We start from the raw sequence: 27,354 nt of genomic DNA on the forward strand, positions 1-27,354 counted from the left end.
ATATCCATCCGGGCATTTTATAATGGCAGTCTATGGTATAGGTTGCTAGGGTGCCCAAAATGGTTGCTATGGTAACCTTACACCCCATTGTGGGGGACGTCCTGACAGAGTCTAGCACCCTCTTCAAATTTAGTAACCCACATGTTTCTATGAAATCCTGGCTCGGACCTATGACCCGTCAAAATTTTTGCAATGGTAAGTCTATGGGATTTTGCCCCATTGACTTTTCATTGGGGCACATTTGGGCACCTCTTACACCCCAGGGGTACAACTTACACCCCATTGTGATCCATGTTCTTACAGAGCCTACCACCCTCTTCAAATGTTGTAACCCACATGTTTCTACAAAATCCTCGAGCGGAGCTATGACTCGTCAAAGTTGGGCGCAATGTTAAGTCAATGGGATTTTTTGGGTGGTTTTTCGCCCCCCTTTCGGAAATCCTGCACCCGATCGCTTATAAAAGTCATAGCACACCTCTCCTCAATAAGCCGGTCGATTTGAGCCCTAATTTATGGGTCTACGACAAACCGTGTGGGACGAGTTACGCGCCGAAAAAGTGTGCAGACATAAGAATAATAAGATATAATAATAATAATAATAACTAGATAGGTACATTTCCTGAAGAAAATGTGAAGTGGTGCTTGCCGTGGCAAATTTCGGGGGACAATATATGATTATACTCCAAGCCAAAAGTAAAACAATTCAACCCACATGTCTCTACGATGTTCTGATGCGGAGATATAAGGCTTTGTTTACTCTGTTGCTAGGGTACTGTATTTGGTTGCTAGGGAAAAAAATTGCATCCACTAGTGATTACCCTCCGAGTCATGAGTCAAACGGTCCAACCCCCGTGTCTCTACGATGTTCTGATGCGGAGATATAAGGCTTTGTTTACTCTGTTGCTAGGGTACTGTATTTGGTTGCTAGGGAAAAAAATGGCATCCACTAGTGATTACCCTCCGAGTCACGAGTCAAACGGTCCAAACCCCATGTCTCTACGATGTTCTGATGCGGAGATATAAGGCTTTGTTTACTCTGTTGCTAGGGTACTGTATTTGGTTGCTAGGGAAAAAAATGGCATCCACTAGTGATTACCCTCCGAGTCATGAGTCAAACGGTCCAACCCCCATGTCTCTACGATGTTCTGATGTGGAGATATAAGGCTTTGTTTACTCTGTTGCTAGGGTACTGTATTTGGTTGCTAGGGGCGTGGCTTGGGAGTGGCCAATGATGTGCCCAGTGATTACACTCCGAGTCACAAGTAAAATGGTCCAACCCCCTTGTCTCTACGATGTTCTGATGCGGAGATATAAGGCTTTGTTTACTCTGTTGCTAGGGTACTGTATTTGGTTGCTAGGGGCGTGGCTTGGGAGTGGCCAATGATGTGCCCAGTGATTACACTCCGAGTCACAAGTAAAACGGTCCAAACCCCGTGTCTCTACGATGTTCTGATGCGGAGATATAAGGCTTTGTTTATTCGGTTGCTAGGGTGCTCAAATTTGGTTGCTAGGGGCGTGGCTTAGTAAGTCTGTAAGGATCCTGAGAGACTGATTGGATGCCTGAGTAAAATGAGCCCACCCCCATGTCTCTATGACACTGTGGTGCAAAGATATCCATCCGGGCATTTTATAATGGCAGTCTATGGTATAGGTTGCTAGGGTGCCCAAAATGGTTGCTATGGTAACCTTACACCCCATTGTGGGGGACGTCCTGACAGAGTCTAGCACCCTCTTCAAATTTAGTAACCCACATGTTTCTATGAAATCCTGGCTCGGACCTATGACCCGTCAAAATTTTTGCAATGGTAAGTCTATGGGATTTTGCCCCATTGACTTTTCATTGGGGCACTTTTGGGCACCTCTTACACCCCAGGGGTACAACTTACACCCCATTGTGATCCATGTTCTTACAGAGCCTACCACCCTCTTCAAATGTTGTAACCCACATGTTTCTACAAAATCCTCGAGCGGAGCTATGACTCGTCAAAGTTGGGCGCAATGTAAAGTCAATGGGACGTTTTCGGGAGGTTTTTCGCGCCCCTTTCGGAAATCATGCACCCGATCGCTTATAAAAGTCATAGCACACCTCTCCTCAATAATCCGGTCGATTTGAGCCCTAATTTATGGGTCTACGACAAAGCGTGCGGGACGAGTTACGCGCCGAAAAAGTGTCCAGAAAAAGAAGAATAATAATAACTAGATAGGTACATTTCCTGAAGAAAATGTGAAGTGGTGCTTGCCGTGGCAAATTTCGGGGGACAATATATGATTATACTCCAAGCCAAAAGTAAAACAATTCAACCCACATGTCTCTACGATGTTCTGATGCGGAGATATAAGGCTTTGTTTACTCTGTTGCTAGGGTACTGTATTTGGTTGCTAGGGAAAAAAATTGCATCCACTAGTGATTACCCTCCGAGTCATGAGTCAAACGGTCCAACCCCCGTGTCTCTACGATGTTCTGATGCGGAGATATAAGGCTTTGTTTACTCTGTTGCTAGGGTACTGTATTTGGTTGCTAGGGAAAAAAATGGCATCCACTAGTGATTACCCTCCGAGTCACGAGTCAAACGGTCCAAACCCCATGTCTCTACGATGTTCTGATGCGGAGATATAAGGCTTTGTTTACTCTGTTGCTAGGGTACTGTATTTGGTTGCTAGGGAAAAAAATGGCATCCACTAGTGATTACCATCCGAGTCATGAGTCAAACGGTCCAACCCCCATGTCTCTACGATGTTCTGATGTGGAGATATAAGGCTTTGTTTACTCTGTTGCTAGGGTACTGTATTTGGTTGCTAGGGGCGTGGCTTGGGAGTGGCCAATGATGTGCCCAGTGATTACACTCCGAGTCACAAGTAAAATGGTCCAACCCCCGTGTCTCTACGATGTTCTGATGCGGAGATATAAGGCTTTGTTTACTCTGTTGCTAGGGTACTGTATTTGGTTGCTAGGGGCGTGGCTTGGGAGTGGCCAATGATGTGCCCAGTGATTACACTCCGAGTCACAAGTAAAACGGTCCAAACCCCGTGTCTCTACGATGTTCTGATGCGGAGATATAAGGCTTTGTTTATTCGGTTGCTAGGGTGCTCAAATTTGGTTGCTAGGGGCGTGGCTTAGTAAGTCTGTAAGGATCCTGAGAGACTGATTGGATGCCTGAGTAAAATGAGCCCACCCCCATGTCTCTATGACACTGTGGTGCAAAGATATCCATCCGGGCATTTTATAATGGCAGTCTATGGTATAGGTTGCTAGGGTGCCCAAAATGGTTGCTATGGTAACCTTACACCCCATTGTGGGGGACGTCCTGACAGAGTCTAGCACCCTCTTCAAATTTAGTAACCCACATGTTTCTATGAAATCCTGGCTCGGACCTATGACCCGTCAAAATTTTTGCAATGGTAAGTCTATGGGATTTTGCCCCATTGACTTTTCATTGGGGCACTTTTGGGCACCTCTTACACCCCAGGGGTACAACTTACACCCCATTGTGATCCATGTTCTTACAGAGCCTACCACCCTCTTCAAATGTTGTAACCCACATGTTTCTACAAAATCCTCGAGCGGAGCTATGACTCGTCAAAGTTGGGCGCAATGTAAAGTCAATGGGACGTTTTCGGGAGGTTTTTCGCGCCCCTTTCGGAAATCATGCACCCGATCGCTTATAAAAGTCATAGCACACCTCTCCTCAATAATCCGGTCGATTTGAGCCCTAATTTATGGGTCTACGACAAAGCGTGCGGGACGAGTTACGCGCCGAAAAAGTGTCCAGAAAAAGAAGAATAATAATAACTAGATAGGTACATTTCCTGAAGAAAATGTGAAGTGGTGCTTGCCGTGGCAAATTTCGGGGGACAATATATGATTATACTCCAAGCCAAAAGTAAAACAATTCAACCCACATGTCTCTACGATATTCTAATGCGAAGATATAAGGCTTTGTTTATTCGGTTGCTAGGGTACTGTATTTGGTTGCTAGGGAAAAAATGGCATCCACTAGTGATTACCCTCCGAGTCATGAGTCAAACGGTCCAACCCCCGTGTCTCTACGATGTTCTGATGCGGAGATATAAGGCTTTGTTTACTCTGTTGCTAGGGTACTGTATTTGGTTGCTAAGGAAAAAAATGGCATCCCATAATGATTACACTCCGAGTCACGAGTCAAACGGTCCAACCCCCGTGTCTCTACGATGTTCTGATGCGGAGATAATGAAGCTAGCATGATTAGCATGAAGCGAGCATAATTAGCATGAAGCTAGCATGATTAGCATGAAGTTAGTATGAAGTTAGCATGATTACCATGAAGCTAACATGAAGCTAGCATGATTAACATTAAGCATGATTAACATTAGCATGATTACCATGAAGTTAGCATGAAGCTAGCATGATTACCATGAAGTTAACATGAAGCTAGCATGATTAGCATGAAGCTAGCATGAAGCTAGCATGATGCTAACATGATTAGCATGAAGTTAGCATGAAGCTAGCATGATGCTAGCATGATTTGCATGATGTTACCACGATTAGCATGAAGCTAGCATGAAGCTACCATGATTAGCATGAAGCTAGCATGAAGTTAGCATGATTAGCATGAAGCTAGCATGATGCTAACATGATTAGCATGAAGCTAGCATGAAGCTAGCATGAAGCTAGCATGATTAGCATGAAGCTAGCATGAAGCTAGCATGATTAGCATGAAGTTAGCATGATGCTAGCATGATGCTAACATGAAGTTAGCATTATTAGCATGAAGCTAACATGATTAGCATGAAGCTAGCATGATGCTAGTATGATTAGCATGAAGCTAGCATGATGTTAGCATGATTAGCATGAAGCTAGCATGATTAGCATGATGCTAACATGAAGCTAGCATGATTAGCATAAAGCTAACATGATTAGCATGAAGCTAGCATGATGCTAACATGATTAGCATGAAGCTAGCATGATGGTAGCATGATTAGCATGAAGCTAGCATGAAGCTAGCATGATTTGCATGAAGCTAGCATGATGCTAGCATGATTAGCATGAAGCTAGCATGATGCTAGCATGATTAGCATGAAGCTAGCATGATGTTAGCATGATTAGCATGAAGCTAGCATGATGCTAGCATGATTAGCATGAAGCTAACATGATTAGCATGAAGCTAGCATGATGCTAGCATGATTAGCATGAAGCTAGCATGATGCTAGCATGATTAGCATGAAGCTAGCATGATGTTAGCATGATTAGCATGAAGCTAGCATGATGCTAGCATGATTAGCATGAAGCTAACATGATTAGCATGAAGCTAGCATGATGCTAGCATGATTAGCATGAAGCTAGCATGATGGTAGCATGATTAGCATGAAGCTAGCATGAAGCTAGCATGATTTGCATGAAGCTAGCATGATGCTAGCATGATTAGCATGAAGCTAGCATGATGCTAGCATGATTAGCATGAAGCTAGCATGAAGCTAGAATGATTAGCATGAAGCTAACATGATTAGCATGAAGCTAGCATGATGTTAGCATGATTAACATGAAGCTAGCATGATTAGCATGATGCTAACATGAAGCTAGCATGATTAACATGAAGCTAACATGATTAGCATGAAGCTAGCATGATGCTAACATGAATTAGCATGAAGCTAGCATGATGCTAACATGAATTAGCATGAAGCTAGCATGAATTAGCATAAAGCTACCATTATGCTAACATGAATTAGCATGAAGCTAACATGAATTAGCATGAAGTTAGCATGATGCTAACATGAATTAACATAAAGCTAGCATGAAGCTAACATGAATTAGCATAAAGCTAGCATGATGTTAACATGAATTAGCATGAAGCTAGCACGATGCTAACATGAATTAGCATGAAGCTAGCACGATGCTAACATGAATTAGCATGAAGCTAGCACGATGTTAACATGAATTAGCATGAAGCTAGCACAATGCTAAAATGAAGAAGCATGAAGCTAGCATTATGTTAACATGAATTAGCATGAAGCTAGCATGATGCTAACATAAATTAGCATGAAGCTAGCATGATGCTAACATAAATAAGCATCAAGCTAGCATGATGCTAACATTATTTAGCATGAAGTTAGCAAGATATATTATGAAATTAGCATAAAGCTAGCATGAAACTAGCATGAAGCTAGTATGACCTAGCATGAAGCTAGCATGAAGCTAACATGACCCAAACACCCAACCCCCATGTCTCTATGATGTTCGGATCCAGAGATATAAGGCTTTGTTTATTCCGTTGCTAGGGTGTTCATATTTGGTTGCTAGGGGCGTGGCTTAACACCTCTTGGCATTAACTAGTGATTACCCTTCGAGTCACGAATAAAACGGTCCAACCCCCGTGTCTCTACGATGTTCTGATGCGGAGATATAAGGCTTTGTTTATTCAGTTGCTAGGGTGCTCAAATTTGGTTGCTAGGGGCGTGGCTTGGGAGTGGCCAATGATGTGCCCAATCGTTACACGCCTAGTCACAAGTAAAACGGTCCAACCCCCGTGTCTCTACGATGTTCTGATGCCGAGATATAACTGTTTGAATTTTATGTTGCTAGGGTGCTCAAAAGTGGTTGCTAGGGGCGTGGCTTAGTAAGTCTTTAAGGATCCTGAGAGACTGATTGGATGCTTGAGTAAAATGAGCCCACCCCTATGTCTCTATGACACTGTGGTGCAAAGATATCCATCTGGGCATTTTATAATGGCACTCTATGGGAGATGTTGCTAGGGTGCCCAAAATTGTTGCTAGGGGCGTGGCTTAATAGCTCTGGGATGATCCTGAGAGACTGATTGGATGCCCGAGTAAAATGAGCCCACCCACTTATCTCTACGACACTGTAAAGCAAAGATATCCCATCTGGAACGGTTTTATTCCCTTATATGGGCGTGTTCCCTGCCCCATTATAAGTCAATGGGAAATTTTGGGGGCCTCTTACACCCCAGGGGTACAACTTACACCCCACTGTGATCCATGTTCTTACAGAGTCTACCACCCTCTTCAAATTTAGTAACCCACATGTTTCTAAGGAATCCTCACTCGTACCTATAACCCGTCAAAATTTTTGCAATGGTAAGTCTATGGGATTTTGCCCCATTGACTTTTCATTGGGCATTTTTGGGCACCTCTTACACCCCAGGGGTACAACTTACACCCCACTGTGATCCATGTTTTTACAGAGCCTACCACCCTCTTCAAAAGTTGTAACCCACATGTTTCAACAAAATCCTTGAGAGGAGCTATGACTCGTCAAAGTTGGGCGCAATGTTAAGTCAATGGGATTTTTCGGGTGGTTTTTCGCCCCCCTTTCAGAAATCCTGCACCCGATCGCTTATAAAAGTCATAGCACACCTCTCCTCAATAATCCGGTCGATTTGAGCCCTCTTTCATGGGACTACGTTAAACCGTGCGGGACGAGTTACGCGCCGAAAAAGTGTCCAGAAAAAGAAGAATAATAATAATAATAACTAGATAGGTACATTTCCTGAAGAAAATGTGAGTGGTGCTTGCCGTGGCAAAATTCTGGGGACCATATATGATTATACTCCAAGCCAAAAGTTAAACGATCCAACTCCCTTGTCTGTACGATGTTCTGATGTGGAGATATAAGGCTGTGTTTATCCGGTTGCTAGGGTACTGTATTTGGTTGCTAGGGAAAAATTTGGCATCCCATAATGATTACACTCTGAGTCACGAGTCATACGGTCCAACCCCCGTGTCTCAACGATGTTCTGGTGCAGAGATATAAGGCTTTGTTTATTCGGTTGCTAGGGTACTGTATTTGGTTGCTAGGGAAAAATTTGGCATCCCATAATGATTACACTCTGAGTCACGACTCAAACGGTCCAACCCCCGTGTCTCTACGATGTTCTGATGCGGAGATATAAGGCTTTGTTTACTCTGTTGCTAGGGTACTGTATTTGGTTGCTAGGGAAAAATTGGCATCCCATAATGATTACACTCTGAGTCACGAGTCAAACGGTACAACCCCCATGTCTCTACGATGTTCTGATGCGGAGATATAAGGCTTTGTTTACCCTGTTGCTAGGGTACTGTATTTGGTTGCTAGGGAAAAAATTGGCATCCCATAATGATTACACTCTGAGTCACGAGTCAAACGGTCCAACCCCCATGTCTCTACGATGTTCTGATGCTGAGATATAAGGCTTTGTTTACTCTGTTGCTAGGGTACTATATTTGGTTGCTAGGGAAAAAATTGGCATCCCATAATGATTACAATCTGAGTCACGAGTCAAACGGTCCAACCCCCGTGTCTCTACGATGTTCTGATGCTGAGATATAAGGCTTTGTTTACTCTGTTGCTAGGGTACTATATTTGGTTGCTAGGGAAAAAATTGGCATCCCATAATGATTACACTCTGAGTCACGAGTCAAACGGTCCAACCCCCATGTCTCTACGATGTTCTGATGCGGAGATATAAGGCTTTGTTTACTCTGTTGCTAGGGTACTGTATTTGGTTGCTAGGGAAAAAATTGGCATCTCATAGTGATTACCCGCCGAGTCACGAGTCAAACGGTCCAACCCCCGTGTCTCTACGATGTTCTGATGCGGAGATATAAGGCTTTGTTTACTCTGTTGCTAGGGTACTGTATTTGGTTGCTAGGGGCGTGGCTTGGGAGTGGCCAATGATGTGCCCAGTGATTACACTCCGAGTCACAAGTAAAACGGTCCAACCCCCGTGTCTCTACGATGTTCTGATGCGGAGATATAAGGCTTTGTTTACTCTGTTGCTAGGGTACTGTATTTGGTTGCTAGGGGCGTGGCTTGGGAGTGGCCAATTATGTGCCCAGTGATTACACTCCGAGTCACAAGTAAAACGGTCCAACCCCCGTGTCTCTACGATGTTCTGATGCGGAGATATAAGGCTTTGTTTACTCTGTTGCTAGGGTACTGTATTTGGTTGCTAGGGGCGTGGCTTGGGAGTGGCCAATGATGTGCCCAGTGATTACACTCCGAGTCACAAGTAAAACGGTCCAAACCCCGTGTCTCTACAATGTTCTGATGCGGAGATATAAGGCTTTGTTTATTCGGTTGCTAGGGTGCTCAAATTTGGTTGCTAGGGGCGTGGCTTGGGAGTGGCCAATGATGTGCCCAATTGTTACACCCCTAGTCACAAGTAAAACGGTCCAACCCCCGTGTCTCTACGATGTTCTGATGCCGAGATATAACTGTTTGTATTTTATGTTGCTAGGGTGCTCAAAAGTGGTTGCTAGGGGCGTGGCTTAGTAAGTCTGTAAGGATCCTGAGAGACTGATTGGATGCCTGAGTAAAATGAGCCCACCCCCATGTCTCTATGACACTGTGGTGCAAAGATATCCATCCGGGCATTTTATAATGGCAGTCTATGGTATAGGTTGCTAGGGTGCCCAAAATGGTTGCTATGGTAACCTTACACCCCATTGTGGGGGACGTCCTGACAGAGTCTAGCACCCTCTTCAAATTTAGTAACCCACATGTTTCTATGAAATCCTGGCTCGGACCTATGACCCGTCAAAATTTTTGCAATGGTAAGTCTATGGGATTTTGCCCCATTGACTTTTCATTGGGGCACTTTTGGGCACCTCTTACACCCCAGGGGTACAACTTACACCCCATTGTGATCCATGTTCTTACAGAGCCTACCACCCTCTTCAAATGTTGTAACCCACATGTTTCTACAAAATCCTCGAGCGGAGCTATGACTCGTCAAAGTTGGGCGCAATGTTAAGTCAATGGGATTTTTTGGGTGGTTTTTCGCCCCCCTTTCGGAAATCCTGCACCCGATCGCTTATAAAAGTCATAGCACACCTCTCCTCAATAAGCCGGTCGATTTGAGCCCTAATTTATGGGTCTACGACAAAGCGTGCGGGACGAGTTACGCGCCGAAAAAGTGTCCAGAAAAAGAAGAATAATAATAATAACTAGATAGGTACATTTCCTGAAGAAAATGTGAGTGGTGCTTGCCGTGGCAAGTTTCGGGGACAATTTATGATTATACTCCATGCCAAAGGTAAAATGGTCCAACCCCCATGTCTCTACGATGTTCTGATGCGAAGATATAAGGCTTTGTTTATTCCGTTGCTAGGGTGTTCATATTTGGTTGCTAGGGGCGTGGCTTAACACCTCTTGGCATTAACTAGTGATTACCCTTCGAGTCACGAGTAAAACGGTCCAACCCCCGTGTCTCTACGATGTTCTGATGCAGAGATATAAGGCTTTGTTTATTCCGTTGCTAGGGTGCTCAAATTTGGTTGCTAGGGGCGTGGCTTGGGAGTGGCCAATGATTTGGCCAGTGATTACACCCCGAGTCACAAGTAATACGGTCCAACCCCCGTGTCTCTACGATGTTCTGATGTGGAGATATAAGGCTTTGTTTATTCCGTTGCTAGGTGTTCATATTTGGTTGCTAGGGGCGTGGCTTAACACCTCTTGGCTTCCACTAGTGCTTACCCTTCGAGTCACGAGTAAAACGGTCCAACCCCCGTGTCTCTACGATGTTCTGATGCGACGTTATAAGGCTTTGTTTATTTGGTTGCTAGGGTGTTCATATTTGGTTGCTAGGGGCGTGGCTTAACACCTCTTTGCATTAACTAGTGATTACCCTTCGAGTCACGAGTAAAACGGTCCAACCCCCGTGTCTCTACGATGTTCTGATGCAGAGATATAAGGCTTTGTTTATTCCGTTGCTAGGGTGCTCAAATTTGGTTGCTAGGGGCGTGGCTTGGGAGTGGCCAATGATTTGGCCAGTGATTACACCCCGAGTCACAAGTAATACGGTCCAACCCCCGTGTCTCTACGATGTTCTGATGTGGAGATATAAGGCTTTGTTTATTCCGTTGCTAGGTGTTCATATTTGGTTGCTAGGGGCGTGGCTTAACACCTCTTGGCTTCCACTAGTGATTACCCTACGAGTCACGAGTAAAACGGTCCAACCCCCGTGTCTCTACGATGTTCTGATGCGACGTTATAAGGCTTTGTTTATTCGGTTGCTAGGGTGTTCATATTTGGTTGCTAGGGGCGTGGCTTAACACCTCTTGGCATTAACTAGTGATTACCCTTCGAGTCACGAGTAAAACGGTCCAACCCCCGTGTCTCTACGATGTTCTGATGCAGAGATATAAGGCTTTGTTTATTCCGTTGCTAGGGTGCTCAAATTTGGTTGCTAGGGGCGTGGCTTGGGAGTTGCCAATGATGTGCCCAATTGTTACACCCCTAGTCACAAGTAAACCGGTCCAACCCCCGTGTCTCTACGATGTTCTGATGCCGAGATATAACTGTTTGAATTTTATGTTGCTAGGGTGCTCAAAAGTGGTTGCTAGGGGCGTGGCTTAGTTTGTCTTTAAGGATCCTAAGATACTGATTGGATACCTAAGTAAAATGAGCCCACCCCCATGTCTCTATGACACTGTGCTGCAAAGATATCCACCTGGGCATTTTATAATGGCAGTCTATGGGAGATGTTGCTAGGGTGCCCAAAACGGTTGCTAGGGTAACCTTACACCCCATTGTGGGGGACGTCCTGACAGAGTCTAGCACCCTCTTCAATTTTAGTAACCCACATGTTTCTATGAAATCCTCACTTGGACCTGTGACCTGTCAATTTTTTTTGGCAATGTTAGTCTATGGGATTTTCGCCCCATTGACTTTCCATTAGGGCACTTTTGGGCACCTCTTACACCCCAGGGGTACAACTTACACCCCAATGTGATCCATGTTCTTACAGAGCCTACCACCCTCTTCAAATGCTGTAACCCACATTTTTCTACAAAATCCTAGAGTGGAGCTATGACCTGCCAAAGTTCGACGCAATGTAAAGTCAATGGGACGTTTTCGGGAGGTTTTTCGCGCCCCTTTCGGAAATCCTGCACCCGATCGCTTATAAAAGTCATAGCACACCTCTCCTCAATAATCCGGTCGATTTGAGCCCTCTTTCATGGCACTACGCCAAACCGTGCGAGACGAGTTACGCGCCGAAAAAGTGTCCAGAAAAAGAAGAATAATAATAATAATATCTTTGAGGAATAGTAATAGTGATGCTTTGCATAAATGCAAGCACCACTAATAATAATAACTAGATAGGTACATTTCCTGAAGAAAATGTTAGTGGTGCTTGCCGTGGCAAATTTTGGGGGACAATTTATGATTATACTCCAAGCCAAAAGTAAACGGTCCAACCCCTGTGTCTCTACGATGTTCTGATGCAGAGATATAAGGCTTTGTTTATTTGGTTGCTAGGGTACTGTATTTGGTTGCTAGGGAAAAAACTGGCATCCACTAGTGATTACACTTCGAGTCACGAGTCAAACTGTCCAACCCCCGTGTCTCTACGATGTTCTGATGCAGAGATATAAGGCTTTGTTTATTCCGTTGCTAGGGTGTTCATATTTGGTTGCTAGGGGCGTGGCTTAACACCTCTTGGCATCCACTAGTGATTACACTTCGAGTCACGAGTCAAACGGTCCAACCCCCGTGTCTCTACGATGTTCTGATGTGGAGATATAAGGCTTTGTTTATTCCGTTGCTAGGTGTTCATATTTGGTTGCTAGGGGCGTGGCTTAACACCTCTTGGCTTCCACTAGTGATTACCCTTCAGGTCACAAGTAAAACGGTCCAACCCCCATGTCTCTACGATGTTCTGATGCGAAGTTATAAGGCTTTGTTTATTCGGTTGCTAGGGTGTTCATATTTGGTTGCTAGGGGCGTGGCTTAACACCTCTTGGCATTAACTAGTGATTACCCTTCGAGTCACGAGAAAAACGGTCCAACCCCCGTGTCTCTACGATGTTCTGATGCAGAGATATAAGGCTTTGTTTATTCCGTTGCTAGGGTGCTCAAATTTGGTTGCTAGGGGCGTGGCTTGGGAGTGGCCAATGATGTACCCAATTGTTACACCCCTAGTCACAAGTAAACCGGTCCAACCCCCGCGTCTCTACGATGTTCTGATCCCGAGATATAACTGTTTGAATTTTATGTTGCTAGGGTGCTCAAAAGTGGTTGCTAGGGGCGTGGCTTAGTTAGTCTTTAAGGATCCTAAGATACTGATTGGATGCCTAAGTAAAATGAGCCCACCCCCATGTCTCTATGACACTGTGCTGCAAAGATATCCACCTGGGCATTTTATAATGGCAGTCTATGGGAGATGTTGCTAGGGTGCCCAAAACGGTTGCTAGGGTAACCTTACACCCCATTGTGGGGGACGTCCTGACAGAGTCTAGCACCCTCTTCAATTTTAGTAACCCACATGTTTCTATGAAATCCTCACTTGGACCTGTGACCTGTCAAATTGTTTTGGCAATGTTAGTCTATGGGATTTTCACCCCATTGACTTTCCATTAGGGCACTTTTGGGCACCTCTTACACCCCAGGGGTACAACTTACACCCCAATGTGATCCATGTTCTTACAGAGCCTACCACCCTCTTCAAATGCTGTAACCCACATGTTTCTGCAAAATCCTACAGTGGAGCTATGACCTGCCAAAGTTCGACGCAATGTAAAGTCAATGGGACGTTTTCGGGAGGTTTTTCGCGCCCCTTTCGGAAATCCTGCACCCGATCGCTTATAAAAGTCATAGCACACCTCTCCTCAATAATCCGGTCGATTTGAGCCCTCTTTCATGGCACTACGCCAAACCGTGCGAGACGAGTTACGCGCCGAAAAAGTGTCCAGAAAAAGAAGAATAATAATAATAATATCTTTGAGCAATAGTAATAGTGATGCCTTGCATAAATGCAAGCACCACTAATAAGTATGCAAGATAGTAATAGTGATGCTTTGCATAAATGCAAGCACCACTAATAATATCTTTGAGGAATAGTAATAGTGATGCTTTGCATAAATGCAAGCACCACTAATAATATCTTTGAGGAATAGTAATAGTGATGCTTTGCATAAATGCAAGCACCACTAATAAGTATGAGCAATAATAATAGTGATGCCTTGCATAAATGCAAGCACCACTAATAATAATATCCCTGAGCAATAGTAATAGTGATGCTTTGCATAAATGCAAGCACCACTAATAATAATAATAAGTTTAAGTGCAACAACAGTATGTTGGCTTTCTCAAGCCAACATAATAAATATTTTCTGGGTTCATTTAATCCAACAGCTTGGTTTGTCCTTTTTTTAACCCAGCATTTTTTTTTAGATTGCAGTGTTTTATCAAAGTTATCAAACTTTAAAAAATGTGTCAAAAGTAAGTCAGCATAACTACAGTACCATTCGAACTTCAAATCTGACCAAATATGTGTAAAAAAATATAATTTGACAAACAATTTATATTATAATATACTAAAACACTGCAAATCTAACAAAATATAAAAAAATTATATTATATTACATTAACACATTTTAGATCTTATTTGTATAATCATTTCTATTTATAGCACTATAATTTCTATAAACTTAGCTATTGAAGCTATTAAGCTATTTTTAAAAAATCTTAAAAAATTATATGTACTTAAATATTGTTTGTTGTTAGTTGATGTACAAGGCAGTGTTTATTTATGTGCTGTAGGACTCATTTATTGATTTAGAAAAGTCTGTTAGTAAATTTTCAAAACCTTGTACTTGACCACTATTAACCCTTTACAGAGCAATCGTTATAAGTTCAACACGACCTGCATATTATTAGTTGTCTAACAGAAACTTTGTAGGGGCCTACAACATATTGAAACTTTGATCTTTGCTATGAGCACATTATCACAAATACGTCATTTATCTGTGTGTAAATGCCAAAAACAGTGGAGAAAAGCAGTTTTACAAAACCTATTTTCTGTCTGTATGCTTCAGTGATCGTAAGCCCATGCACTGAACGTTTCACCCTACACGATTCACTGTGTTCAACATGCTGTACGTCAGCCGTACAGCTTAAATCGCTGTTGATCACGATGTCAAAACATTACAGATATAACGTAACACACAGCCTATGTTCCGCCGGCTGGTTTATAGTTGTTTTTCAGCCATGTGTTGCCTGCGGCGGTAGTATCTTGTCACAAAGTCTGCAATCTGCTCTCAACGCAGGATCCAGAGCACTGATGCAGATACCTGTATCTTGTCTCTTTCACCCGACAGGGCAGAGACAGGTCAAGATTCAAGGATTTAACTACACTACGTGAGGCAAACAAGGCAATCGGATCCTCTCAGATCACTGCATGCCTGAGGTTGAGACGTAACCCTGGGGTTGCCGTACCACAGGGCGAGCTTTGTGTACAAGGATACTGAAGGTCAAGCTCGGGTATTTTATCTAGCACACAACATGACGTCCTCTCTCTCTTCCCCATTGTGTGTACAGTCATTCTGTACATCTGCATGGCTGAAAGATTTGTATATTATACATCTCTTCAACCATAACCACATTTACTGTGACGCTTGTTAAAAATCTTCAAATTGAAACACAAGAAATTACGACTGTCAGTTTCAAGGGTTGTTTAATGTGACTAATTGGAAACTAAAATGCATGACTGAATCATTGTGGATTGTAGACCAGTGAGTTAAATGACATGGAAATGTTATTTCCATTCAATTATAAAGCCTCCCAAATAATAGAGTATTTGTGACTCTGTCTGTAAAAACCCAGCTAGTCTTTTTTGTGATTTATAGTTTTCTATATAAATTCTTCCTATATAATGTAAATAACATTCTGTAAAATATTGCCTTGATTTCTTTAATATCAACTGTGTAAGGTCATGTCAAAGATTGAAATCAATGAGTTAATTCAAACGTTGATGCTCCTAATCTTATTATTAGATTATGAGACTTTAGCCTGGATTTCACAGACAGGGGCACATTTTTCCAGGTAAAAATAAAGTATACTTGAATGTACTAAAATTATACTTAAATACATGCCATCAAGTGCATTTGAAGTACATTTTTTGTGCTAAATAAAAGTTATATCCCAGCAAGCAATTTTGCATTTAAAAGATGTCTACAGCTCCCCAACACAACCCAGACTTAAAACAAGGCAAAATTTGGGCTGTCAGTGAAAATGTAATAGATGTCTAACCATAGCCCAAAAATAATGCAAAAAAAAAAATAAATTGTAATCACTCTTGACTTTGCTTACATTATGGAATATCATACACCTCTTAACTCTTTCCCTGCCATTGATGAGTTATCTCGTCAATTAAGAGAACGCATTTGCATAAAAAACGTATTCCTGATAAATTTTTATGTTAAACTGCAATAACGCATTTACCCAATTTATGAAAAAACTGAAGCCAAAACTTTATTTACTAATTTTAAACTCTGTGTATGTTTTGATAATCGTTCTGAATCTGATCTCTTAACAAAATTCCTTCACAAAAATGCAATTATTTTAACTTTTGCAAAAAAATATTTTTAAAGAAAAGTATCCATATTTAAGAGGTTATAAGCTGAGAAAAAAATAGATGGGATAAAACCCTTTTTTTTTCCATTTTGTTTGTTTGTTTGTTTGAAAGCAGAGTGTCTGTTCTTTCATTAGATATATTTGTATGTTTATATATTTTTAGAAGAAAATTTTCCTGGAAGGCATTTTGTGAAACTTTTGTGAAAAAACTACCCAGTCTCATGCAGATGCGTATAAATAGCATGAAGTCTGAAAATTGTGCAATTCATACGCCAAATTCCACTTTGCCATTCCAATTTCCCATTCACTTAAACGCTGCATCTTTTTTGTCATTTTATTTATTGTTTTCTCAATTTTTTCTGTTTTTTAAACCATTTTCGCTTGGGTTTAGGGTTAGATTTGGGATTTGCTTAGGGAGGTTATTTAATATACAGGTTTCTCCATGTTTTTGTCTTTATTTAAGTCATGGTCACTTGGAGTTGGGATTAGAATTGGGGTTTGGGTTAGGATGTAATTTTTTATAACAAAAATTTTTTCTAACCCTAAACCCAAGCGAAAATGGCAAAAAAGCAAAAAATTTGAGAAACCAATAAATAAAACGACAAAAAAAGATGCGCCATTTAAGGAAGGACTGGCATATCATATGCACGCCAAAGTGGAATTTGGCGTATGTACAGTATTGCACGATTTTCACACTTCGTTTGAGACTTGGTAGGAAAATCACAACAAATGCTGGCGGGCAACTTTTCAAAAAAAAATGGCTGGCGGGGAATAAGTTAAGTTATTCGGCAAAACAACATGTAACCAAATTTAGGTTTATTTTACTCATTGCCGGGTCTATAGTTACTCTAATAGCTATTGCTTGCTGGGACACTTTACTAAAGCCGCATTGAGACAGCCAGCGATGTTATCATTGTGTGTTCCAAGTCTCCTACAATGAGGCGTTTCTAAATCTGCTTGTCATAAACAAATGAGTACCATCCACGCCAGTAACTGACGAGAGAAGGATGACGTGAACTCCACTGCTTCATTCTCATTGGTAGTCGCTCCCAAAATTCGCTCGACATTTGCATACAGTTAAACTTTTCTTAACTTTCTCACTTCACTGGACACGCCCATACGGTCGCCAACGGTCTCTTTCGCTCTTACTGCCAGAAGTCGCCTGGTTTCCATTCAAATGAATAAGATCGCGTCGCTCTGCTACTGCTGGTCGCTGGCTGTCTGAATGGGGCGTTACAGTGCAGTTATCCTTTAGTTGTACTTCAGTGCTCTTGAAAAAAAAGTATATTAAATGCCAGTAATACTTACATTGATTTCCAGTGTATTGAAATGTCACAAAATAGCACATGAATATGCATAGATTTTGTGAATGTGTGAATATAGTACATGTACATAAATACATTACAATATGGTACATTACAATACAAAACTGTATTTAAGTGCACTTTTTCATCTGGGTTATTTGGGGTCTTTCTCAGCAAATATTGATTGAACCCTACAGATAATTTAGATGTTATTGAGCTGATACTTTTAAATAGCACACCACACTTACTGGGGTCACCCACTGGTGGTAACCTAACAGATAGGTGGAGTTGGAGTGTTGAAGGTCGGAGTCACAGAGCAGAAGTCAGTTCAGTTTAATTCAGCTTAAATGTGTTTCTGTGACTTTAGCAGAATAAGACTGATGATCTCCTGGCTGGTTTGTGATTAAGATCAGTGCACACAGGATGTGATACTGAATTGTCCTCATTTATTTAACACTTGTTTTGTAAAAGATACTGAAACAATATCATTTATGGTATCAAAATGTCTTTGAGAGTCTCTGAATGTTTCCTTTCTTCTTTTAAGTTCTATTTTTAGACTCTCAGTCAGAAGCATATTTGCAACAAAACAATGTAATTTCCAGACACAAAGGGCTGCGATCCGTCATGGACCTGAGAAAAGCAAGTAAGTTCGGAAAACTCTCTAAAGGTTTTTCTACTGAAGCTAAAGCCTTTTTTCTGAAAACATGTGACCCTGCTTGTCAAATCCAGGTTAGCATCAAAGCTTGATTTAACTCATTCATTTCACATTAATTTCAATCTTTAACATGACCTTACTTAGTCAATATATCAAGATTTTATTTTATCTTTAAAGTATGTAGGATGATATTATGTAGAAAACATTAAAATATTAAAAAATGACATTAGATGGGTTTTCACAGACTGATCACAAACAGTGACGTGCACAGGCACGATTTGTATGTGTGTACCTACTTTGCACTATCCTCATATAAATATTGGAAAAATCAATATTTTGTTCGACATGGTGGTTAGCTGTATATTAAAAGGAACAAAGTGAATTTTTAAAGTTTAATTAAAATAAAGTTCAGAATTGCAATATATACAAAGCTTTGCTATAATATATAAAACTTTAGCACCAAAATATTCACGTTTTAACCCTGGAGAACCCAGGAAAATCCAAAAACCCATTTATTCTATTGAACAAATTTGACCCGGTGGGTTCTCCAGGGTTACAACTTTAACATTATAACATGTTTACCATATATTTTTAAATAATATTCCTGGCAACCATAGCTGCCAATGTTTTACAGACTTTTTTTAAGATTTTTACAGTGCAAGCAATTTATACAATGTAACTGTATTTCAGGATTTACAGCACTCTTGTTTATTTACAGCCTTAGTGGCAACTACAATTGCCAGCAAAATGCTATAAATTTTACAATATTTTTTTTTACAGTGTGGGTAAATTCACTAAGCACTTATTTATTTATTCATTTTTGTGCAATAACCTGTGACCTTCCAAACCCCCTCCATCCCGCTTAAAAGATTTATACCGATCACTGCAGCAGTTATTTATCAAATGTTGGTGAAATGATGGAGAAGAGCATTATAACAGGGCACATGTCCAGACACGGCATTCAGTCAAGCATTTTAAAGATCTAATTTAGTTGCTGGATTGCTCTGTTGGATTGCTTCTCCACCGTCCCAGTCTGCATCCATGCAAGATTTGGAATTGAAGGATGCAAATTGGGTTTAGCTGAATTTTTGTGTATGTTTGCTGAACTCCTTCCACAAATTAAGCAAAAAAGCTATGCAGACCCATATGCAAGCAAATTAGACTTTAAGTGGATGCACTTTGTTTTAAGTCCTGAATAGGTCATCGCAAATAAAGAATCAAAACAAACTACAATGACATAAGAGGGATTTGTGTACAGTAGATATCAATTTAAATGTTTGCAAATTGCTACTCTCTTGCCATCATCATGCCAAAAAAAGGATTTTGGTGAAGATAAATACTAAACACTAGCTGACACACACACAATCTCTAATATAACATGCTAGCCTGTTCACAACACAATGGAGGACACCCTTCAGAATTCTCCTGTTTTCCGCCTAGTGATAGCGAGATATAAAGCAAAAGAAAGAAACATGGGGACGGCAGCCAAGTGTGACAGCAGTGTTCACATTTCTCTGGGAGTCTCGACGGGCTGAAGCCCTGAGCTGAATGCTGAGCACCTCTGTGCCGCACTGCCGCTCCACCCCGCCAGGATAATAAAAAGCAACCTGCACGCTGAGGACGACGCAATGGCCTCCGCCTCGCAGAATTAATCTCGGCCCTTAAACTCAACGTGTTGGATACACAGTCGTGACTTCTCCGCTGTTTCTGGGCTGTAATTGCACTCTTTACCCACAATGCCTATGAGAAATAATTTGTAAACAATATGACCTTTTCGTTAGTCCAATCCTTCACTTTGGTGCTCGGGCTTAGGCTAATATAACAGCCATGTAAAGTTCAGATTCCACTGATTTATAGATTAGGCAAAAAGCCTGTATTAGTCTCTAGTTGATCTATAAAGAGTATAAGTTGAACATCATCAATACTGTGTGCATAATTGGTCTTATTTAGAAATGTATGCATGTGTTTGGGTGTAAACACCAAATTTAGAGCAACACATATGAAAATTGAAGTCTCCTGATCAGTTGCGGCTCATGACTGCTCTTCCGTGGGGCGCAAATACAAAATAAGTGTTCGGAGTGTAATGTGTGTTGCTCGTGTTTTCAAAATATGTGTTTGTTGCGTCATGTGAACCATGTGCATCATGTGTTTTGTCAAAATAAGTGCGTGCTGCAAACGATTCAAAACCGTTTATGATAAAAGAGACGCTCACGTTCACAAAATACACGCAAGACACTCACTTAAAGGATAATTCTGGTATTTAACACTTTGAGTCTCATTTCTGGTTTGTTTTGGATGAACTACAGTGATGGACACAGACATTTTGACAATGGGTCGTGTCTTGACTTTTTGACTCGTTTGGAAGCGTCTCTTGACTGCTTCAGAATGGAAGTCAATGACCATGCACAAACATGTCATTAAAACAACACTTAACGTTCATTTTCAAAACTGTACTACTCACCGAGTGGTTTGTGGTGTTCGTTGATGATTAAAAACAAATATATTGGCGCAATGTATGATTTCAATCCGTGTTATTTGCTATAGTGGAACTATTTTTTCAGATACCTCACAACCGCGTATATACTTCCGCTCTATATTTGAGTCTGAAGCGTTAGCACATTCCCGACCACTTGATGCCGACAACCACTTTGCCATACAAGTACGCTCTGTGTCTAGTGTATAGACAGTCACAATGGAGCTCAACTTCAAACCTAAAGCTGGTCACTGAGCCATCAAATATGGGAAAAATTTCTTATGAGAGAAACTGAGCGAAAAAACTACAACCATATGTAAACAGACCCTTTTCTGTTTCCAGCGGCGGAGTGATATGTCAGCGAGCAATGAGTCTTCCAAGAGAAGTCAATGGAATTTTACAAAATGCCAAATAAAACACGGCAGAAACTGTATTTCGCTACACAACTTGTTTTTAATCATCAACGAACACCACGAACCACTCGGTGAGTAGCACAGTTTTGAAAATGAACGTTAAGTTTTGTTTTAATAACATCCCACACAGCAGGAGACTCCTATGCGGATCCGCGTTCAAGTCGCCAAACCCGCGTGACTGTCAGATTCGTTTTGGAGCCGCGCAGAGGATCAGCTCCGCCTCCGGCAGCGCGGTAAATTCTACTGTCAAACAGCGGATCCTGAACGGACCCATGTCGGATCCTCGGATGCACCTTTACTGAACGGTTAAACGATGCACACCTGTCAATCGAGATTTTCTTGCTGGGACACGGTTCAGCTGAACACTCTTTTGAGTAAGTATTGATATAATTGTGCCAGTAAACATTGTTTTTTAATCATACTAATGATTGGAATGACGTTGATATTAGGAAAACTTTAGCATGTTCACTCGTGGATAATGGCCCTAGCTGTGCATTATTAAGTGTACATGTTGGCAATTTTGGTGTAGTGTATTTGCCATCTTCTTTATAATGAAAATTAATCGTTGGCAATTTACTCATTGTTTGACTCGGTTCAGACTCACGGTCACACTGCAAGATGCCATGTGACCTAATCAGTGACTAAATGAATGCAGGTGTCAGTCAAAACGACTGTGTGGTTGGTAAAGACAATCTTCTCGTCTGTTATTTTGAGCGGCTGTTAACAGGGTGATTTAACCAGAGGTGTGTAACGAATTCCATTTACAGTTTTTGGTAACTAGTACTTTTAAAGTGATTTTTAAGAATACATTTACTCAAGTACATTTCTAGTGAAAAAACTGTACTTTTACTTCATTCGGTGGTGTTATTATGATAAGCATATGACTTTGGATGCTACATACCAATATCTGTCTGTTTGATTACAGGTGCTGTGTTCAACCTGGCAACAGATCGGGGAAACAAGGAGACGTGTAATGGGAGAAATGATTAAATATTAAAAAAACCTTTTTGGTGAACAACTTGTCTTTCTCCAGTTATTCATTGTCAGATGTTTTAGCTGTGCATAGTGCAGCATTTCATTGAAGTTGTAGCCTAATAGATCAAGTATTTTATGTTTGCATTCACCTGGGCCTATAAAGCACTAAATTAGGTTTTGACCACAAAAATAATATTTTTAAACAAAAACAGAATATGCTATAACTGTCCATAAATGTAAATGGCAATTTTATATTTCCATTGAGTAGTAATTCTTTTGTACATTAAATTGATATATTTTAGTGAAACTTTTCTGTTATACCTATTTACAATATTGTTAGGTTAAAAATACAAGACAATGCAGATTTTAGGTTCTATATTGCTGCAGTGGCCAGGTTTAGTGATAGTTTTGGTTTTATCCTTTAGTTTAGTTTATCCTATTTTATCCTACAGTAAGAAAGGATTTTGAATTTGAAAGTGAGATGAACGGGTCCAAAACGGACCCGGTCCTGATAGCAATAAGCTTTGGAGCAGATTCGTAACGGAAGCGCTCCGGAGTCAGTAGCTCCGGTCTGCATCCGTTGCGGATCCGTCCCGGAGCTTATTTCAGACTTTAAATGAGTCAGTTGCGGGTCCGCGGCGGATATATGAATGAATTTGCGCCACGGATGCGGAGCGTATGCAGCCCGAGGCCACGGCGGGTCCGCGATCCGCCTTCATTGCGGATCCGTCACTGCGCGCAAGTGGACGCCGCCACGGGTCCGTTTCGCGGGTCCGTTCCGGAAGCCGCGATACCTCCGCGACTGATCCGCCACGGAGTCCTTTTGCTGTGTGGGATGTTTGTGCATGGTCATTGACTTCCATTCTGAAGCAGTCAAGAGACGCTTCTAAACGAGTCAAAAACTCAAGACACGACCCATTGTCAAAATTTTTGTGTCCATCACTGTAGTTCATCCAAAATAAACCAGAAATGAAACTCAAAGTGTTAAATACCGGATTTTTCCTTTAACAGTAAACTCTGATTATGCATGAGATTATGCGAGTATCTGGCAAACGCGAACGTATCTTTTATCATAAACCCTTTAGACACGTCTGCAGCAGGCACTTATTTTGACAAAACACGTGATGCACACAGGATCATTCGATGCACAGAACACATATTTTGAAAAGACCAACCACAAACATGACGGGCTACATAGATGTTGTGACGAACTTCGCATAGTGCGCCCTCGAAAAAAGAAGTCACCGGCTGCCACTGATCCTGATGCCCTTAGAAACAAAATGTACATTTTTATTCAATTGAATGAATTGATTTTTATGTCTTACTTAATTCAGAGTAATAAAATGAGTATCATAGCACAATCTTGTATACAGACCTTAAAATAGGCTATGCATAAAGAGCCTGCAGTGTAAAAACGTTCACACCATATTAACCTGTTTCAAGAAAAAAATGAACACAAAATTTTCAAATACCATGTATATGTAATGAAATATATAATATATAATAATGTCATTTGGTTGAGTTGATATAATGTGTATCATGTTTTGTGATGTGTACCATTTTTGCATATTTCATTAGATGCTTTGGCCATAACAAAATAGCTGGAGGCCAGCTGCAGTCCTGACACAGACCATTAAAATGCAAATCAAGCCCCTGAATATAAAACTGAGATCTATAACGCTGTAGACCCTTGGAGGTGAACATTTAACAAATCACCTCTAGGCTCATTTAGCCTTGGGCTTTACAGTTATTCAGTAATGGTGTCCTGTTTACTGCTTTAGCCAGCAAACCTGTAGGGCCAGTGCTATAATGCATGAGTTAACCATTGATCTAAACACAACACAGTGCCAGACTGAAGTATTTCGCATCATCAATGTGCGCTGTTACAAAAGGACTTACGTGTCTGAACACTTGGATGAATTCCTGTGTGCTGTAAAGCTGAATAATTTGGTAACACTTTAGTATAGGGACTTTTAACTTACTTATTAGCTTGCGTATTGTCTGTTTCTCTCTCATGTCTTGCCCGGACACAAAGCGATTTCGGCAAGTTTTCTTGAAAAAATAAAACATGTCTTAAATGAACGAAATCAGTTGAGAAAGCAATCAGATTTTTGACGTGGCTCCATGCAAAACTCGCTCTTAAAGTGTCAGTACCCTTGAACCTTTGAACCCATTTTAAAGAAGACAAAGAAAAAATATATATTTTGTAGCTTTGAAAAATATTTATTCCATTAAATTTAAACAGGGAACACATTGTTCATACATTTCATTAATGTCTGTACACTTGTTTTATAAAGTTTAGGGCTAGTATTTGAATGTATACAGTAGCCTACATATACTTACAAAGAACTTAAAATGTATTAAATGGAAAGCAACGTTTTATTTGCCCCACCCCTATATTTTCCTGATCTGAAAAAATATCCAATCTGTGACTGGACCAAACGTTATATGATCCAAACAGTGATTTTTGGACCACTATTGAGTAGATTCACTTTGGAGATGAACAGTTGGCTTGCATGGAAATCCAGATTTTTTTGTTTTAAAAACAACAACATTAGAAAGCAATAGCAGAGTAAACATTGTGGGTAGTGGCCCTTCACTTTGGTGTTTTTTTCAAAACGTGGTGAAAACTAATTGAGGAACCCTGCCTTAGATTGTACCATTTCAAATCTAGAAATATAAAAAATGATGGCATAATGTTTTCAATTAAACATAATATTGAGTGATGTTGGCCAGTTCAGACAGCTGCTCAGGCTTTAAATGGGTTTGAGTGAATATATGGACTGTCTGTGACCAATGAGAGGCTTCATAAATTACCAAGAAATTAAGTGGAAGTCAAAAACGAGTCTGGTCCGGCATCCAGACCTCTTTCTGTGCTTTATGAGGCCTGGGGTGATAATAGATGGTGGAATGGCAAACTCAGTCTGTGCAAATAAATAGAGGGCTGGGGTGGGTTTAGGTCAAAATAAATTGTAAAAAATTCAATTCAATTCAAGTCATTAATTTCAACTTTAATGACTAGTGAGGAGTGCTATAAATTATACATTAAAAAGTTGAATTAGCTTAAGTTATTTCAACCTAATTTTTATAATTTATATCAACTACTCACCAAGGTTAATTTAGTTTAGATTTTTTTTATTTGAATTGTAATAAAAAACCTTATTACATTTATCATTCTATTTCGTATCTGTTGTCTAGGCAACTATGCAGTGAATGCAGTTACTGTAGATAGGAACAAAAGTAACTATTTATCAAGCCAATGTAGGCTAGCTAACCTAACGAGAAAAAATACATGTTCATGTCTGTCTAAGCACCATATTTTACACATAACTGTCGCCAAAACATACAGTATGTGGGGGGGGCATTTTGTTTTCATGGAGGGCACACTTCAAGTGAGAAATTTACGAATAACTAAGAACAATAGTCAAGTTTGTAATTGTTAATCAAGGCTTTGAACCGGTTCACAGAACGAAAACGAAAACCAGAAACTTTTTATGTTTTGCATGGAACAGAAACGAAACCAGAAACTTTTAAAAAAGATATGTTCCGGAACAGAAATGTTTATTTAAAATAATGGTAACTGGTTAATACCGTTATTTTTTTCGTTCTTTGACAAGATTTCTGTCTAATATGACTTGGTGAAGTTCCCTTCCGGTCGTCGTTGACTCATCGGAGAAATGAAATGCTTAACACCAGCAAGTAGCCTACTCAAGCCCAAGTCTCTAATTCTTAAACATAAGAGGTAAATATTGTAGGCAGCCAAGTTTCTCAAGATGTTTTTTTTTTTTTTAATACTAATTAGTGGTGGAATGGATCGCAGTTGATCCGTACAGATCATGACCTACAGTTCGGCTCGCATGCGATTTGCGGATTAATATGCAAATTTAAATAGGGTGATAGTTGATCATTTGCACGTGTTTCAAAGGATTGCAAATGTTAACACTTAAGTGATTTTTAACAATTTAACCACAAAAAGGCGCTAAAGTGAGCAATTTTCTTTACGCACAGACTCACATGCGGTTGAATGTGTCCGGTCCAACTCCAATCAAACGTGATTATCCCTATGCCCTTCAAAGATCAGAACTCTTGATGTGTAAACTTGAGAGAGAGTTGCACTACTGTGTCACTACTGTGTAAAATACATTTGGCGAATAAAGCACGAAAAACAACATAATTTTCACCTCATGTGGAGCGGCTGTTTATGCTGCATCTTCTTCCTGAAGCGCCGTTTGGAATTCGTCCTCCGTCTGTGTGTGTGTGCGTGTTTAAGTGGACTCAACAAATGTAGTCATGTCAGAATTACAGTTATGCCGCTTACATAATGTAGCCTTTTTTAATGTTTGATGACAAGATAGAGACTTATGAAAGAAAATGATGTAGACTAATATTTTAAGTTTATTGTCCTAAGGATCAGCCTACTTATTTGTATGTCCCACAGCTGACATGCAACGTTATTAACCGGTTCAGGAACTTTATTTTTTTGTTCTAACCGGTTCAGGAATGTCAATTCTAGGGTTGAACAGAAAACCGGAAACGTTAAAATACTGTTTCTGTTCAGAACGAACCAATTGGGAAAAAAATTCTGGTTCAAAGCCCTGTTGTTAATATTCTGAAATAAGACAGTCTTGATGACGTATGCAGCCTACAAATGCCACCTTTGGAGGCTGCAGCCTTCGGATTAAAATAAACGGCCACAGACTGAACAAACTCATTTGAAATAGACCAAGTCCAGTCAAGGACAACAAAACACATAAGTTACCTCACGCCTATAGACGATTTAACGAGAACAATACATACCGGGTAACATAAAACAAATGTGATCTGTAGCATATAAAAGTGTACTCACCTTAAAATAATCGCAGCGGGTCACAGGAGTAAAATCCCTTAAGAACTCAATCATTTCTCTAATGTTGATTTTTGCACGTGAGTTTTTCTCAGACATGAGCTCAGTGTTAATTTTAGCAGCAAATTCTGATTTAGTCTTAGTCTTAGTCTTTTGAATAACACACCATTTAGTTTTAGTCTTATTTTTGTCATCTGAAATCTTTTAGTTTTAGTCTAGTTTTAGTCGACGAAATATCATAAGAGTTTTAGTCTAGTCTTAAGTTTTTTAGTCTGTTATGGAATGGTATTAAGGTTTGAATATGCAATACAGACACAGATTTAATGGTTGTTATAGAAAACACGTATTTTATTTTATTCTTAAT

This window comes from Paramisgurnus dabryanus, chromosome 16, assembly GCF_030506205.2.
Source record: "Paramisgurnus dabryanus chromosome 16, PD_genome_1.1, whole genome shotgun sequence".
NCBI classification, from domain to species: domain Eukaryota; kingdom Metazoa; phylum Chordata; class Actinopteri; order Cypriniformes; family Cobitidae; genus Paramisgurnus; species Paramisgurnus dabryanus.